The sequence below is a fragment of the Berghia stephanieae genome, chromosome 5 (genome assembly GCF_034508935.2).
Source record: "Berghia stephanieae isolate SIO BIC M18660-M18661 chromosome 5, UCSD_Bste_1.3, whole genome shotgun sequence".
NCBI classification, from domain to species: Eukaryota; Metazoa; Mollusca; class Gastropoda; order Nudibranchia; family Aeolidiidae; genus Berghia; species Berghia stephanieae.
Genome location: NC_088364.1, coordinates 57,301,163 through 57,314,876, shown reverse-complemented (window position 1 = coordinate 57,314,876; position 13,714 = coordinate 57,301,163). Strand labels below are relative to the sequence as shown.

General features: G+C 37.3%; 1 protein-coding gene across 3 annotated transcripts in view; it reads right to left on the bottom strand.

Annotated features, from left to right (window-relative positions):
* LOC144973291 (uncharacterized) overlaps positions 1 to 10,739 on the bottom strand; it is a 128,864-nt gene extending 118,125 nt beyond the window's left edge. For all 3 annotated transcript variants that reach the window (XR_013645517.1, XM_078915558.1, XM_078915559.1), the window contains exon 1: positions 10,614 to 10,739. The gene's annotated coding sequence lies outside the window, so the exon portion shown is untranslated. The remainder of the gene's footprint in view (positions 1 to 10,613) is intronic.
* Between the last annotated feature and the right edge of the window lie 2,975 nt (positions 10,740 to 13,714).

The following is a 13,714-nucleotide window of genomic DNA, read 5'->3' as shown; positions in this document are numbered from 1 at the left end:
GCAATACACGCATACAGTAATCTACAGGCGCAGAAAGGCAAAGTGATAATGACAAAAATAAAGTTGGGAGAGTTGAGACGCTAGCAATACTTGTCATCTTAACCATTTTAATTTACTAATTGATTTAGAGCAAAAAAAAATTGAGACCAGCCTCAGAGTTTATTTAAGCGAGAGTTCAGCTTAACGCTGCAACCGCATGTTTTTGAGGATTCCTGAACACCATATGATTGTTTAAAATCTCAAAAATTAAACAGTTATCTAAAATTGGCTAGACAACTTGTCCTTCAAATATTATCGATTTAAATTACCCTCATCTTGGAAAAAAAACAACTCTCAAACTTGGGGCTTCATTATCGATCGATGTTTGAAGGGCGGGTTTTCTGGCCAAATTTTGAAATACGAGTTTTTCCTCAGTACGGCAGTTAACTGGTCAATTAAGACACTGCCATTACAATCCTGGCTCACCTCACGATATGGAGCACTAGCAATATCTATCACTCACTTACCAAGACCCACATCCAGATTTATAGGTCACAAATATAAATTCTTCTTCTTCTTCTTCTTCTTCTTCTTCTTCTTCTTCTTCTTCTTCTTCTTCTTCTTCTTCTTCTTCTTCTTCTTCTTCTTCTTCTTCTTCTTCTTTCTCTTCTTCTTCAAGATGGTCTTGCGGTAGGACACTCGATTTCGGACCGAAAAGTCCTGGATTCGAGCCTCGCTCGACGCATAATTGAGTCCTTGGAAAAGTCTCTTTACTCATATTCTCTCACCGTAATCGGGTGTAAAATGAGAACCTGATCCTTAACAGCGTTATCTCTATCGGAAAAAAGCACTGTATTATCGCCAAACAGGCGTCATGTCTCGTTCGACATGTTACGTTTTAATGTAAGTTAAAGGCTCCTTGTATAGCACTTTGAGCACGTTAATGGATATTGTTATATATAAAAGCTCAATTATTTTTTCTTCTTCTGTTTCTTCTGTTTCTTCTTGACTTTCCCCGAAATTGAAGTAGAGTAGCGTGTGGCAGAGGTATGGTCTTTGTTTCGTACCCGTTACGCTGCGCGGTCTTGAGCAAGCCACCTCATCCTAGCTCCATGCTGCGCTGCACTGGGGCTCATGCCTGGGTTATTCAATATTCCCTTGGAATAGACCCTAAATACACATGTTCCTATTGGTATTAATAAAGGGATTTTTATTTATTTACTTTATTCAGATCAAACTGGATTCCGATGTTGGTCACAGGTAACGAGGTCCAGTCCTCCAATTGGTTCGATGCAGATACGGACATTTTAGACCTAAATGTCAACAAATTAGTTTCTAAGGTTCCAGTACATTTTTGGATAGCTTAAGTACTCCGGAAGATGATATCAAATGTTCACTAAAATCGAAGGGTGCTATCATCGGGTTTTTTTTTAATTGTTAAAAGGTCAAATATGCAAATTAAGCCAAAAAGTTTACAAATCCAATTTTGTCCCTTATTTGCTTTAACTGATTAATGTCTATTGTATTTTATTTAAGTTTTAAGCTTTTCCATTGGATATATTTGACTTACGGCGGGATTTGAGAATTTTGACAAGGGTTTTCTCAAATCAGTGGAGTGCTTTTGTCATTCCATATGCTATGATTTGGACACTAAAAGACGTCATTTAATCTTTTTATTGTTATAACTTTTTGTATACGCAGGCAGAGGCTTCAGGGACATTATACCAGACGTATACCCAAATCAATTTTACGAAGGTGAGTCAAACATAAACGGGACTCTGCTTTTTACTTAAAACAAATTGAATCAATACCATGCATCATACCTCAAATCATAGCTAGGCATTAGCCGAGTAGAATGCTACTTCTCAACATAGTCTCCGCCTCTCTCGATACCCACAGTTCACCTTTTGGTAAGACCGTGAATTCCGTTCTCGTAAAACTAAGTTGACTGAACATTCAGTCAAATTTTCACTACTGTTTTGGCTTCTTCTTCTTCCAAGCGATGTCCCCTCATTGCCTCCTTCAGTAGACCAAAAAGATGGAAGCCTTAATGTGTCAAACCTGGAGAATACGGAGGGTGAGACATGCGTTGTTCATCGATTACCTCCCTTTTCCTGACACTTGAGTGTGGAAGGACATTTTCACGAAGAAACAGCACTAGTTCCATCACCAAATCCGATCTAACTGGACGAATTCTTGCTTTGAGTCGCTTCAATGTCTATTTGTACATGCTATCTCATCAAGTGAAGTTCATTTATCAGATGATCCTCTATCTTTATTTGATTCACTGAGTTGACACTGCTTGGACGGCGACCATCACAAGATTTGTCAGATAAAGACATGGTTGAGGGGGTTTCTTGTTAGGTGTTGGATTGCATCTCATTTTCTTCTAAATGACAAAATGCACATTCAACCAACACAAAAATACTGCCTCTACAAAATGCCTGAGATTTATTAACGTTCCCAAGACGTTTTACCATATTACTCGCGGTTTATTCTTCGAAAACAAAAAAATCCAATGACAGCTTCCTGTCGCTGACTGACATTCGTGGGGCAGCCATTTTGAACTGCCATAACTTTGTCAAAATTTGACAGTATTAAAATTTTCAACTTTTGGTTTAAAGAGTGCATGTGTAAGTTTATTTGAGCCAAATATGATGTCACATGAAAAAGAAATGAACTCAGTAGGACATGAGTCCCAATACATTTTGACTCACCCTCTTATTTGTAATGACTATAGGTCAAATATGCAAATTAAGCCCCCCCCCACCTCTTACCCAAAATAAATAACATTCTTTTATTTAATCTAATCCATTTTTACAGCTGTGCTTCCATGTCGTTTTCTTTATTATGATGTGGCTTTGCGGCAAGGTCTTTGCTTCGTACCCAAAAGTTACCGAGTTCGATCACCCGCCGCTGCGCTGTGTGGCCCTAGAGAGAATTTTCTCCAATGTGATGAGTAAAGGGAATTTTTTTATTTATTTATTTTAAACCGTATTAACTAGACTATAAACGTTCAATATAATACATAGTTTTATATGTTGGTCCTTTATATTTTCGAATGGCAATGTTGTGATTTTCTTAGCCAAGCTGGAGCGCGTTTGAAATTCCTTATAATGTTTACTCTAAACAACTCCATAATATATCTTTATTGTTTTGACGAATTTTTCGAAAAACTTTAAATTTAGTTTAGGGATAGTGGAAAGTGTTTAGCATTAGGTTGTATAAAGTGTCAGATACTTGTTTGGCATCTATGATAAAGACGATGGGACTGAAATCGATTTTTGGTGTCTTCTTCTTCTTCTTTCTTTCTTCTTCTTCTTCTTCTTCTTCTTCTTCTTCTTCTTCTTCTTCTTCTTCTTCTTCTTCTTCGTCTTCTTCTTCTTCTTCTTCTTCTGCAGAGGTGTGGCTCCAGGCCAAAAAATCTCTCTTGCTGTTGTATACTTTTAGTCTGGCGATATGATGGGAGTCTTCCTCCTTCACCATATTAATACGTCTGCTTCCCCCATTTTGACAATATTGTGCATGTTGTATTTCAGGAGATTGTGTCCTGATCGTAGACTAAATATTGGTTTTCTATTCAGAAGTTTGGGTCACTTTTATTGTATCTCGGGTGATTCTTTTACCAGTTGGCTTTTACTTGGGCCTCGATGTTTGACTTGATTTCGCCAACTTCATAAAATTATTTTTCTTGTGTTTCATTAAATCCCATTCTTGTCAAATATCTGATGATTCATTTTTCATGATGCAGCGACCAGAATCCATTGAAGTGTCACTTCTTTGACTCGGTGACTTAGTTTCATTAATTTGCACTTACATGGTTTAGATCTGTTACCATTGGATTGTTTACTTGTTTACTTGTTTACTTCTTTGATATTCAATGCCTTCGTTTTATAATTGTTTCAGTGAGCCCCTGGGATTCATTTTTCTATCTTGTAATGTTGTTTAATATAGCATAATAAAACTGCGACGACAACCCAAAGCTATAATTTATGTACAAAATCTGTCGGTTTATTTTTGTAGATGTATATCATTTTCTAAACAGGTAGAAGTCTATGCACCATATCCAGATTAGAGAATTTGAGGCATAAACATGTGATATGTATATGCATTCTCCGCATTCACTGGAGAACAAAGGACACTAACCAAAATGCAAAAGATCTCCCTGGGCATTAAAAAGCAGTATCTCATCAAGATGATACAGAAACTGCCACTCGCGTTTTTGGGCATATCAAGAGAATGACACCTTTGAAAAAAAAAGTTATAGATCGTATTATGGAGAGAGAGAGAGAGAGAGAGAGAGAGAGAGAGAGAGAGAGAGAGAGAGAGAGAGAGAGAGACCAAGAAGAAGATGGTCACAAGACATCAGCGAATGGATGAAAAAGCCACTGACTGAGTGTGGAAGGATGGCGCAGGTCAAAAGCTTGTTTTGGTTGGCAGTTGCGGAGGCGACGTCCAGGATGAATGAGCCATGATGATGATGATATGAATGTAAATGTTTACATTATGGCGTTATTTTGCTAATAGCTTTTGTTATCATTTGAAACAAAAGGCCATTTTCTTAATACACATGTCGGACACGAATTAAGGACGAATGGAGAAACAACTATAATTCGAATAATCGATTTTTATCATTTTGTATGTTGTTGGCTCTGCGACTTTGATATATCATTTTAAGTCAGTGCCATAGCAATCAAATGGTTAATCATCTAGAAAAATAATCACTTTTATTTGACACTGTCATTCCTATAAAACACAACATAATTTGATTGATGATGACCATGTGAAGAGAATCTGTGATGGATGTTCTATTCTTTGCAAAATGTTTTGAATTCTTCTGACTGAAATTGTGCTGCGGAGTCAGAAATTAGAGTTCGGGGCATACCGTATCTCGCAAATTGTTTCTTGAGCGTCATGATTGAGTTGGATCTGGTAATATTGGTGAGTTTTTCAACTTCAATAAAGTTTGAGCAGTAGTCATCATACACGATGTAGTTTCTCTGTTCAAATTCAAAGAAATCAATTCCCACTTTTTGCCATGCCTGAGAACCTTCGCCATGGAGAGTCAGTGGTTCTTTCGTGTTCAATGGTTTGTATTTATGACAGGTATCGCAAGAGTTAACAGGTTGTCTGAGATCTACATTGATGTTGGGCCAATAAACCGTTGATCTAGCCTGTCATATCATGGAATCATATCCAAAATGAGAGCTGTGTAGATGCATTATTATCTCTGATTGAAAAGATTTTGGAATAATGAATCTCTCTCCTTTCATCAGTAGTCCATCAGAAATAAATATGAATGAAATCTTTGATTTGGTGATAAAGCTTCAGTTCCGGAAGACATACATTTATTTTTGGCCATCCGCTATGAACATATTTGATCAACGTTAGGAGAGAATTGTCTTTTTTGAGTTTCTGATCTTATTTTATCCAGATTTACGTCGCGGATTTCAATAGCAATAATAAAATATTTTTCTATTTCTGCACTGTCGTTCAAGAATGCACGACTGAGAGTGTCGGCTAGTTTTAGTTATGATCCAGGAACTAATTCGATTTTGATGTTGTATTTGTTTATTCTCATCATCAAGTTTTGTAATCGTTTTGGGGCTTCATCCAGAGGTTTTGAGAGGATATTTTCGAGAGGTTTGTGATCATTTTGTATGATTATTGGTCGGTCGTAGGTGTATTGATGAAAACGTTCCAGAGCGAATACTATGGCGAATGTTTCCTTTTCGATTTGAGCCCATTTCCTTTGCGAATTAGTGAGAACACGTGAAGCAAATTCTATTGGTTGACCGCGTTGAATGAGAGCAGCACCTAAACTGTCACCACTAATGTCGACTTGTAGGTAGAGTTGTTCCTTTTGATCGAAATATGCGAGATAAGTAGCAGTTGCGGTCTTGTTTTTTATTTCGTTGAAATCGTTTTGACAAGCGTCGGACCAGTTGAAAGATGAGTCTTTGTGAGTGAGTGAAGTGAACGAAGTGGTTCTGCACTTGAAGACAAGTTAGGGATGTACCGTGCAAGGTACTGTACAAGTCCACAAAAACGTCGAATGCGTTGTACAGCGTTAGGAGCTGGCATATCCGTAATTGCTTTAATTTTTGAGGATCTGGCCTAACGCCATTTTCATTAATGATGTGTCCTAAGAATTGTATTTCTGATTGTTGGATGCAAGCTTTTTCATCATTCAGTCTGATTACCTTCTCTTTGCATCTTAGTTTCACTGCCTCTACGTTGTTGTGCGTGTTCTGTGACAGATGATCCAAATATGAGAATGTCGTCAGCAATGTTCATACAGGCCTCGTTTAGCCGTTGTTGAAATAGTTTCCTGCTCGAAGAGAGAGCAAAAGGTAGTCTTCACCAACGATATCTGCCAAATGGTGTAATCATTGTGGTGAGTTCCGAGGATTCCTCATCAAGTTTGACATGATGAAGCGCTTCTTTTACGTCAAATTTGCTAAAAATTTTGGGAGTGTTGAGATTCGGAAGTATGTCATCGAGTGTTGGTATTTTGTAATGTTCCCGCTTGAGGGCTTTATTTAGTTGCTGAGGGTCTAAACATATTCTTATATTTCCGTTTTCCTTTCAACCACAGCCGTTTGGTTTACCCATGCAGTGGGTTTAGTGGTGGGCTCAATTATGCCTCGTTATGTCAATCTGTCAAGTTCATTTGCTTTCAATGCGAGTGATACATGTCGGCATGGAAGTGCTCTTGATTTAATATTTTCGTCGAGATGAAGTACAGCAGTACCGAGGTCACCGATGTCCATTTGATTATTTATGCTGTCATTAACATTAGCAATGAAATTGTCACGTTCGATTTTAATGAGGTTCAATTCCTTGAGGGTATTCAGTCCTAACAGATTTGTTGAATCCATCTTCGACAACAGAGTAAGGGATGTTTGTCATTTTTCCAGTTTTGGGATTTTTTATTTATAATACTGCCTCACCGATGGGAGATAGTTTCTCTTTGTTCCACATGATCAACGTTTTACATGTCGGTTTGATCTGTTGTGAAAACACATTTTATCTTTCTATGGTGTTGACGTCCGCACCAGTAACTAGTTGAAATTTAACTTTTTTGAAGTTAACGATCATGCTAGGGGATATTGCAGTTGAACCCAGCTTCATATCATATTGATTATCGTCTTCGTCTGAGTATGTGTTATATTTGTTCTGAATCGTATAAATACGAGAGCATTATGACGAAAAGTGATTCATCCTGTTGCAGTTCTTGCATGTTTTATTCCATGCTGGACATTTTTCTTTTGAAGCGTTCGTGACCTATGCCACAGAATTTGCAGTAGTGTGTCCATTGTGTAGAGGGTTGGTGTTTTTGGTGAGAGTGAGAAGATCGATGCCTTTGTTGAGAAAATTGAGGTTTTGAATGTGAAGATTGGGGCTTTTTGTTAGAATGTCGAGATGATGAGCAATGGCTGCTTTGATGCACCTTCTGTATGTGGTGATCTCGTAGTGTCATGCTCTGCAGTTGTGTTTTGGCTGTTTCATGCGTTTGATAAGTACCAATTGCGTTTTGTAGTGTGAGGTCATGTTGTTGTAGCAGGTGTTTTCTTGTTTCCTCACATTTGATTCCAATGATGATTTTATCACGGAGAAGGCCATCTTCGATAATGCTGTAATTACATGACTTTATCAACTTTCTCAGATCTGAGAGGTAAACTTCAAAAGATTCTTCATGTCCTTGTTGTCGGGAGTTGAAAATATATCTCTCGTAACTTTCATTTCTTTTCCCTATACAGAAGAGCTTGAATTTTTCAGTTATATTTTCAAACGTGTCTTCCTTTCCTTCGATATTGAAACCATCATAAATATTCACAGCTGCTCGTCCGATGCAAGATAGGAGTGGAGCAGACCGTATTCTGTCATCCCTTTTTTCTAAACCAGTAGCAATTTCAAAATATGTCCAGTCACGATAGAATTGTCGCCAATTGGAAGCTTAGTTGCCTTCCATGTTGAGAGTGGTCTTGGCGGTGGAATTGACATTGTTGTTCTCGAAGTTGCCATAATTGCAGGAATGCAACTCTTCCAAAAACAGTGATTGTGATAATATAGTTGGTTATTTCCCTTGGATCGAAATTTGGCGAAAATGTCAGTACCCAAAGAGCGATTAATTCTGATTTACATGAGTTATTGCCCTTGGGAGTGAGAAGATGCCATGCAGGGGGATTTCCCGTAGATAACTCCGAAACTTGATAAATAAATAACAATTGTGTTTTCGTTGTTAACTCACAGGACGAGAGGAGTTCTTTACGCCGCTGCCATCATGATGATTGGGAACATAACCAAGACAATGAATAACATTGACGAGCCGAATGAAAAGATATAACTTTATAAATAAATGTAAAAGTAATGAGTGATGATCGTGATGAGTATTGATGGCTTGAGAAGAGAGTGAGAGATTGAGAGAGAGAGAGAGAGAGAGAGAGAGAGAGAGAGAGAGAGAGAGAGAGAGAGAGAGAGAGGGAGAGAGATTCAGAAACGGGAGTTGTTAGATATACAATTTTATGCAATGATCTCTTAGAGTAAAAGGTGTTACGTTTTCTTATAGAACCAATCAACAACATAGATGAAATTTTAAAAGCGCTCTCATAAATTAAGAAGTAACTCGAAGTGCCTCCTAAAAATCCATCTTAAAACTTATATCTTGCTTTTACTTTTCAGCACAATAAAGTGGATACCTTATCAAGCCCATTTAATTTATGAAAAAGTATTTTCTTGGCATAATTTGCATATTTGACCTTTTATAATCGATTATACCATCACCATTGTCATCTCCTAGTTAATATTATATGGGCATTTACTTTATCATGCACCGTCAAAGCATTCCTCTTCCAATCCTACTATAATAATATCGATTGGAATACTAATTGATGGATTGTTGCGCGTTATTTGGATCCACGACAAGCGCTGCGCTGCGCGATCTGTGATATACAGAACGGGCGATCGTTGATGGATTGTTGCGCATTCTGTGAATCCACAAAAAACGCACATCGATAGAACGACGCGCCTAACATATACATCATATCAAGAACATTTGTAAAGTAAGTTGAAGTTGAATTTAATTTCCAAATCTGACATTGTAACCTTAAAATCTATGACAATACTATTCGATATTGGTAAACGTTTGGTGTACTGTCTCTGGAGCCTTTGCTAATCATAAACATTATTAAAACACATGTTTACACATGTTGAAATTTAGATCAAGGTTTGACCCAGGTAACACTAAAAAATATTTCTTGAATTCACTTCAAATTTTAAAACAATAAAGCAGACACTCTATTTGCAACCCATTTGTGAAAAATAATGGGATTTAAAAAATGTTTGGCATAAGTTGCATATTTGAATTTTTGACCTAAAAATCGATGACAGTACCCTTCGAATTTGGTAAACAGATTCTATGATAATCCCGAGTACTTATCCAAAAATATATTGAAACCTTAGAGAAAGCAATTTGTTGACTTTTACTTTTACTTGAGCTTGAGATTTTATATAGCGCAATATCCAATAAACGTGCTCAAAGCGCTTTACAAAGGATCCCTGAACAACAGCAACACGCAACATATAGAACGAGTGAGGAAGCCTGTTAGGCGATATTATAATTTTTTTTCCGACAGAGACAATGCTGTTGACGTCTAGGTACTCAATTTACACCCGAGTCCGTGTTAGAGAATTTGAGTAAAGAGCCTTTTCCAAGGACTCAACTATGTGCCAAGCGAGACTCGAACCCAGGACCTTCCAATCCGAAAGCGAGTGTCCAGCCACAAGACCACATAGCCGTAATATTAAATGCTAAGTCCCTCGGACTAAGATAATCATCGGCATTGCCTTTGAGTTTTGTGGTGATATCTGTGAATCGAGGCCAACATCTTCCTATTCATAGCATAAAGCAAGCATGCATGGAACATGTTAACCAAATAAATACCGTACTCTGGAAAAATACCAGTTTTTCCAGGGTGCGGCTGTTAAGTGGTTAAATGTACTTTCATAGTCACGATGGCAAGAGCACATGCCAGTATCTCCACAGGCAAGTAATTTAAAGTTCGTATCATGGCGTTTCAGTCGACATTGCCATTTTAAGTCGCTTAAAACGAGAACCAGTTTTTGTGTGTGTGTTTTTCGATCCCACAACCGTACCTTTTTTCGGAGAACTACCACTGAGTCGAATAAATGGGTAGCCGGATCTGTTAGATCTGGCGGAAGTACTTTGTGATAGACTAGCGTTCTATCCAAAAGGTACCAAGTAATTGCTATTGTCCGTTTCACGATATAGAAACCGGGATAAACTCCGACTCCATCGGTTTTACGGCCCCTGATGGACCAATGAGTCGAATAACCTGCCGAACTGTAATACGATTGCCCTGAAATGTGAAGTCCTAAACACCGCTTTTGTGAAACGTATTTTTTTTTCATCTTTTGAAAAAAGCTGCAATGGCGGACAATGAGGGGTCCTTTGACACATCAACACATCCAGAACGAAATTTTGTATATATTTTGTATATAATTCCAATCTTTCGAATGGAAAATTATATATGAAAAAAAAGAAAAGAAAAGAAATTGAAACAACAGAAAAGAGAAAGAAATCGAAATTAAATTTTAAAAAAGAATCTTACCCCTTTGTTGAGTCTCGATAGTCCTTCCAGTTGTGAATTATTATCAATCTGGGGTGTTGAGCTCTTCCTTTCAAATTATTCATAACATGTTTGTGCATAATTAGCCGTGTAAATAAATATTGAAATAATGAAGTCTCCTAAATTGTACAAGCACAAACTGTCCCGAAAATCGAGTTTCCCAATAAGAGATTAAGTGAGGAACATCCTAGATTTTAATCCAATACACGTAAAAAAGATAGGCCTGACAAGTTGACAAGTGCTAGTTCAATAGAGGTACCTAGATGGATAGATTTTTTTGGTTTTATTATGCTTTCTTTTTTCTTTGTTTGTCTGGTGGTTCGAGTCCCGCTCTGAGCGGCGCATAGTTGAGTCCTTGGAAAATGCTCTTTACTTACTTTCTCTCACCGTACGCAGGTGTAAAACGAGTGCTGGCCTTAACAGCGTTGTCTCTGCCCGAAAAAACAATGTAAAATCGCCTAACAGATGTCATGCCCCTTCCTACATTGTAAGTGTTGCTGTTGGCTAGGAACCCCTTGTAAAGCGCTTTGAGCACGTTTAGTGGATATTGCGCTATTTAAAAGCTAAATTTTAAATAAAAGAAAGAATGGTAAATACAATAATCACCCTGTACCCATTTTCGATTTATAAGAATAACTACGAAAGCTTTATACATTATCTGGTTTACACATTAGTTTGGGCCTTTAAAGTCTACAATACGTTACTGTGATTGAAAGCCAATGGATGGATATAAAAAACTTCGATTTCACTCGACCTGGTAGGTTGTATAGCATTTAGAACTCAATGAAATTCCAAATCCCCCTAAAGTATTATATTTATAATCAAAACTTTGAGTTCGTTTAAATTAATTGACATGTCTTTATCGTTATATTATGTGAATGAGAATTATTTTGAGCATTTATTTTCGAAGGTTTGAATAAAAGATGCCCCCACGAATAAAACTAAAACAATGAATGACATCTGCAAGGTATGAAACGTATTTGAAATAAATAAATTAATTAACAAACAATTAATGAGGCGTAGAAAGGTAAAAATAATAGATCTTCATAACAATGAAACTATTGGAATGCTATTAAAAGTGATATCTGTCTGAGCAATAAACTCATTAATACCTCAATGAAGGAAGGAAGATCAAACGATCACCAACACCAAAAAAAAAAATACATAAATTCATGCCCGTCCACCATAGAAACACTACTATACTGTTTGCAGTAAATTTTAATCCATTTGGGAAGTCGTTTAATAAAACAAAAAAAAAACAAAACAACTCTCTTTGGTGTTGTCCCAAATTTCCAAAAGTTGTGAGATGTTCCCGATTATGGGATTTCACTGCTGTGCTTTCAATGTTGTCTATTATTTGAATCGATATCTAAAAATCGGCAACAGCGTTATTATATTTATCCATCTCTCCAGCTTTATTTGTACAAACAATACCATATGTGACACATCGCCCTTAAAACAATAATATTGCGTTGGTTAATTTAGATATCGAAAATGTATTTTAAAATAGTAACCAGAAAGATTAACATTTATAGTTTATGTCAGTTTAAGAAATTACACCCGTTCTCTTTCATAAAACACTTGACCCAAGTTGTTTTTTAAAATTATAAATTCCTTTTAATGTTACAAATTAGGGAGCAGGCACAGATAAAGGTGTAAGATAAAGGTCTGAAAAATTGTGAATGAAACAGTCAAAGACAAAGCAAGAAAGAAAAATACAAAAATTCAGCCTGCGTTGATTGTGGAGCGAAATTCAGACCTCTTATCAGAACCTCAGAATGATTTTCCTTCATAACGCTATCCTCTCTCTCTCATCTCTTATTGTGTTTCAATCGTCGTGTTTTGTTGACAAATGGGGAAACCTGAAACGTCCATATTATCTGTTTTCGTGAATTAAACTGAAGCTTCCAGTCCACTTGACTGTTGTTATTAATTAATTTTAGTACTTAAATAAATATATAAATAAATAAATAAAATTCCCTTTATTCATCCCGTAGGGGAAATTTGTCTCTTGGGTCTATTCCAAGGGAAGACTGGAGTAACCCAGGCAGTGCGGCGCCGCAAATTGAGCTAGGGCGAGGTGACTTGCTCAAAGCCACACAGCGCAGAAGCGAATGATCGAACTCGCTACCTTTCGGGTACGAAGCAAAGACCGTACCGCTGAGTCACGCTGACTCCCCCATGATACCGTTTCTGATTCTTTATCCGACTCTTGCAAAAATTTGTTTCCATGTCTCTCTTTGCCCACTCCTTCCTGTTTCCTCGTGGTTCTATGGCGATTCTTGATTTGGCGTTTTCCTACAGACGTGGTCTTGCCATCCCCAAATATCTTTCTAAAACATTTGTTTCCATGTCTCTCTTTGCCCATTCCTTCCTGTTTCCTCGTGGTTCCATGGCGATTCTTGATTTGGCGTTTTCCTACAGACGTGGTATTTCCATCCCAAATATATTTCTACAAGTGCCTGTCAGTGGCGGTTCTAGCCTATTTATAGTGGTGGGACAAAGATGATTCGGTCATATATATATATATATATTTCTACTTTAAAAATATAAAATATTTCAACCACAAATAACCACATTCACAATGAAATGACAATACCAGTAGATTTTAATTATTCCAAACGTAATCAAAAAGGAATCACGAAAGAGAATACAACAACAAAATAAAGCGACGAGACAAAATGCGACAACACCTTGACAATAAAAGTCCATTTCGTTCACTCGAAAAATTAAAGAGATTGATATTTCTGTTACATTTTCAGAAGTATGTAGTAACTTTAAAGTTTTCATCGAGAAGCAACAACCGCGATATGACTCGAGTTTCATTCAGAGCTCAAATTGCATCATTTTTACTGCTCTCTTGGTGGTTAGAATGATTGTGCCGGTGGTGGTAGTGGTTGGAATAGTGGTAGCGGTGGTGGTGGTGAAGGAGGAGGAGGAGGAGGAGGAGGAGGAGGAGGAGGAGGAGGAGGAGGAAGAGGAGACGGTGAGGGAGGATGTAATTATGGTAGTGGTTTTGGTGGTGCTGTTGGTTAGAATGATAGTTGTGGAGACGATGACGAAAATTATATGATGATGTTGAT